This window comes from Aplysia californica, unplaced genomic scaffold (assembly GCF_000002075.1).
Source record: "Aplysia californica isolate F4 #8 unplaced genomic scaffold, AplCal3.0 scaffold00683, whole genome shotgun sequence".
In the NCBI taxonomy this organism is placed as follows: Eukaryota; Metazoa; Mollusca; class Gastropoda; order Aplysiida; family Aplysiidae; genus Aplysia; species Aplysia californica.
The window spans coordinates 180,608-185,607 of NW_004797953.1; the positions used below are offsets into that span (position 1 = coordinate 180,608).

Below are 5,000 nucleotides of genomic sequence, written 5' to 3' on the forward strand. Positions count from 1 at the left end.
GAGAGAGAGAGAGAGAGAGAGAGAGAGAGAGAGTTAAGAATATAGCAAAGGGAGCGTGCAACTAAGAAAATATAAGCAACATTGAAATAATCCGATCTTCTGCGATATGAACAACGTGTAAGTCAGCCCAAATTACTTATTTTCTTCTTCTTCTTCTTTGCGCCCCACTACATCTCGGGGGTGGTCAAGTGCCGGTTATTCAACCTGCAGTGCAACTTCCCTACTTCCTTATTCTTATAGGGCCTATTTCCTTCTGCCTGGGCAGATTCCGATTTCGAAAATACTCTACTATGAGTATGAGGTTGCTTTTTTATTTTTTTAAATTCTTTGGGGGGTTTTTCCCAGATGAGTATTTTAACGTTTTGGTATGAATGTATTTTGAATTTTTCATAATATGGGTCGAAATCTACTCTTATTCATTTTAGGACCACCAAAGGATCTTTAACGTGCGCTATTTGCACACGCGATCCGAGACCTTTCGCCCTTATCCGTGAAGGCTAGGAATTCGATCTCACCTAACCTTAGATCAGGGGTGTGGCTGAAAGATAGCAATAAGGATGAGCTAGGAGTAGCAGTAGAAAGAGCCAGGAGTGAAGGAGACAGAAGTCCTGATGAGGCCTGAGTGGTGGGATGAAAGTGGGGAGGAAAGCAAATGACAGAAAGGGGCTAGACAACAGGAAAGATGGTGAAAAGAGAAAATTTTAGAAAAGAAAATGTTTTTGTCAATGTCAGATTATGATCCCGAGACCTTTTGAAAGCAAGGCGAACACTGTACCTCTAGATCACAAGAGGGTCATGGTTTTTTTTTTAAGGAAACCCTAAGAAACAGGGCTTTCTGTCTCCTTAATTGCCTTGCATTTCAGTGTCAGGTTCATATGAGGAAAACACACACACACACACATACACACATACACACACACACACACACACACACACACACACACAAGCAGCAGTAACAACAACAGCAACAACAACAACAACAATTATTGTGAATTGCCTTGCATTTCAGTGTCAGGTTCATATGAGGAAAACACACACACACACACACACACACACACACATACACACAGACATACACACACACACACACACACATAGACACACACACACACACACACAAGCAACAGTAACAACAACAGCAACGACAACAACAACAACAACAAACATTTTAAATAGAGAATAAGAATCATATATCTCCAATTCAGGTTAAAATCGACCAATTTGTGTTTGTATTAGGGAGACATCTTTGTGTCATCTCTAAGTCGAATACAGGTCTAGCTCCCGAGATAATGCTTTGAAGAATTTTCTCACAATAAATACAATCACTTAATTCACAGTACTCTGTTTTTTTCCATGAATAAAAAGAACATTCCACATTTTGTAGATAATTGATTTCGTTCTTGTGGCAAACAATGCCATTTCGAATATGCACATTATATTATGAAACAATCAAGTGGACAATCACTAAAGACTGTGAAAATAAAACAGAAGAAACGTGGTTTCTTAGGAGATTGTTGAGAGTATCGGGGAAGGAAAAGAAATTAAATGAGGTAGTGCTTGATGAAGCCCACGCAGGACGCTCACTTTTAAAAACAATCAGGAAACGACAAAACGGCAAAACGGTCTTGAACGTCTAGCTCTCACTGGCAAAATTGAAGGCAAGCGAAGCAGGGGTAGGCCCAGAGCAACTACTTGGGGAACGTGAACAAGTGGATGACAGGGAAAGATCAGGGAAACGTGGCTTTTTTAATAAGAGCATCCGAGCAAAGGAATGAATGGAGAACCATGATCACCGATGTCTGTCACAGATCTGGCACTGGCTGATGATGATGATGATGATGATGATGATGATGATGATGATGATGATGATGATGATGATGATGATGATGATGATGATGATGATGATGAAACATAGTTTGTCGAAATGTAACAAGGTTTATTGATTAAAAATATTCACGCACTCAATGACAAACTTAGAAAATGCTGGAGGCGGGCTGCTCACATTGCCTGCCAGGGCCAACCCAAGCAGAGAGGCATAGAACATTCCAACAGAGAGACGGAGATACTCAATTTAAATTGAAAAACCCGTTCTGGCGCGAGAATCGAACTCAAGTCTTCTGCACACAACGTCAAATCGTGCAATCACAACAGTGTAGACACCAGTGAAATAAGGGGAGTTTGGTGAAAAAATAGTTATTAGTTTCGTGTAACTTGGAGTCAGAGAGAAAAACAACACAGATTTTGATCTGAAAAAAGCCCCCCCCCCCCCCCGAAACCCTCCCCCCCAAAAAAAAAAACCCAACTAAAAACGTGGAAATATTGAGCGGGTCAAGGAGTGGAGACTCGAGTTGAATGACCGGTTGAGATGGAGAAAAACGGACCAAAAAAAGTGGACAAAATGATTTAACAGAGATTAAAAAGAAAAAATAAGTTTTTAAGAGAGTTGAAACTGGGGCGATAGGAAGAAAGCGAGAAAGAAGAAACTCCAAATGACAAATTGTCAATGAAAACTAAAGTGTTGTTAAAAGTGTGGTTTTGTTTTTTTCTTGAGCAGTGGTATGTGGTTGCATTGTGAAAGAGGAATAAATAGGTAAATAGAAGAATAAGAAAAACAAAACAAAAATAAACAAAACAAATAACGGAATCAGAAACTAGAGGCTGACTAAGCTCAGTGTTAGCTGTTAAGCTTTCAATGGTTTTAGTTTTTAGTTCCCTTACATTTGTGAGGCAGCGTGGTGGAATCAGGCTCTCGTCAAAATAATCAAAGTGACGAAACTTGCATTTTTCCGCAGGTTTGTGAATTTTTTTCAAATTTTTGTTTTTTGGCTCAACACCTTTCATGCCCATTAAAGAATAATTTCAGTTTGGATTTTTCTGAAAAACAATGATTAAAGGCACAAAAGCTTTAAATTTTCAGTTACCACGGACTCTCAAATTAAGGAAATAACCAATCTTTGGCAGCCATTTTCTGACTAATTTTACCTCTGAAAACAGGTGACCCCCACCTCCTTGTTTCGCCAATATCTCGACTTGTATTCAAGATTAATGGATATTTTTTTCATCCCCCCCCCCCCCAAAAAAAAAAGAAAGAAATGTGAACAAGCTTTAAGATGATACCAATAACTCTACATGCCCAAAAATTGACGAGAGCCTGATTCCACCACGCTGCCTCACATTTTACAGTGCTCTTGTTTGTTGTTATTTTTTTTATTTTCTTTGTGTGTTTTCATTTTGCCCGGGGTCTGTGCGACAAGCGATTATAGTGCGGTCAAAATTTCGTGGCATAGCTTATCCTCAAATATATATCTCTTAAACGGATAAATCAATGTCACCCGTACTTTTCACAGCAGTTTGAATCAATTTGGGTTAATTTAATCATATTTTCCCATTACGATAGAGGCTAGATTTTAAAAAGAACTTTTTCTTCACAAATTTATATAAAATACTATAAATCTTCGACACGCGGAAAATGAGATTGTTCACAGCACTTCCCGCTTCTCGCACACATTTTTCATACGCATATGGCCTACGTCACAGCGAACCAATGACACTTTTTAGTGGCAAAAATTGTAACAAGAAATTAATTTTAGAATGAACACATTTTTTGCACTAAGGTTCTCAAAACGTGCGTTCAATACGTATATTGTCGCGAATTTAAAAAATAAAAGACAGACTTACGTTTAAAAGCGACATTGCCCCAGCTGTAAATTTGTTAAAATCTGTAGAAACCATCGACTGGGATTTGTTATTAGTATTTATTAAGGAATTTTCTAGAATACAGTGTTCAGATGTTTGAAAAACCATGCATCAGTAATGACAAATTGATATAAGCCATTGTGCAAAAGTTGAAGAATCTATGTTCCATAATTAAGGAGATATTTGACAAAAAGTTGCGCCACAAATTTTGGACAATACTTTCGATGTGTCGAGTTTGCAAAAGACAACGTGGGTCAGATTCTGGTTTCGAAAAGTCTGTTACTCTGAGCATATCCATCGTTTCCGTCGTAGGGGGAGAGGGGGAGGACGGCCAAGGATGCTGTGTCTCCTCGGTCCAAAGCCAAAGATTCTGTATCTCCTCAGTCTAAAGCCAAGGATTCTGTATCTCCTCAGTCTAAAGCCAAGGATTCTGTATCTCCTCAGTCTAAAACCAAAGATTCTGTATCTCCTCAGTCTAAAACCAAAGATTCTGTATCTCCTCAGTCTAAAGCCAAAGATTCTGTATCTCCTCAGTCCAAAGCCAAAGATTCTGTATCTCCTCAGTCTAAAGCCAAAGATTCTGTATATCCTCAGTCTAAAGCCAAAGATTCTGTATCTCCTCAGTCTAAAGCCAAGGATTCTGTATCTCCTCAATCCAAAGCCAAGGATTATGTACCTCCTCAGTTTAAAGCCAAGGATTATGTATCTCCTCAGTCTAAATCCAAAGATTCTGTATATCTTCAATCCAAACAGGATCAAAGCAGCCCGTCTCCTAAATTGTGCGGACGGACTTGTAAAATAGTTACTGCCGATCATTCCAAGAAGGCCCATTGGTTCTTAGTGATAGACAAGGTCCCAGCAGAAAGAAAGAAGGAGACACTCGATAAAACAATGTTCTCCACCTGGGAATCGAACTCAAGATTTGTGAATGTAGCGATGGAGAGAGAGAGAGAGAGCGAGAGAGAGAGAGAGAGAGAGAGAGAGAGAGAGAGAGGGAGAGAGAGAGAGAGGGAGAGAGAGAGGGGGGGGAGAGAGAAAGAGAAAGAGAGAGAGAGAGAGAGAGAGAGAGAGAGGAGTGGGGTGGGTGGGAGAGAGATACAGAGAGACAGACTGGCGGAGGCTGAGAGACAGAGAGAGAGACAGAGACAGAGAGAGAGATTGAGAGAGAGAAAGAAAGAGAGAGAGAGAGAGAGAGAGAGAGAGAGAGAGAGAGAGAGAGAGAGAGAAGGAGAGAGAGGGGGGATCTGATGTGCTGATGAGACATAAACAAAGCTTGGACAAATGGAGCGTGAGCGAAATAAAGG

The 5,000-nt window shown here is 39.9% G+C and overlaps 1 protein-coding gene across 1 annotated transcript in view; it reads right to left on the reverse strand.

The window, feature by feature from the left end:
- LOC101861844 (trigger factor) overlaps positions 1 to 5,000 on the reverse strand; it is a gene marked incomplete at its 5' end in the record, with an annotated part of 28,151 nt that overhangs the window by 1,310 nt on the left and 21,841 nt on the right.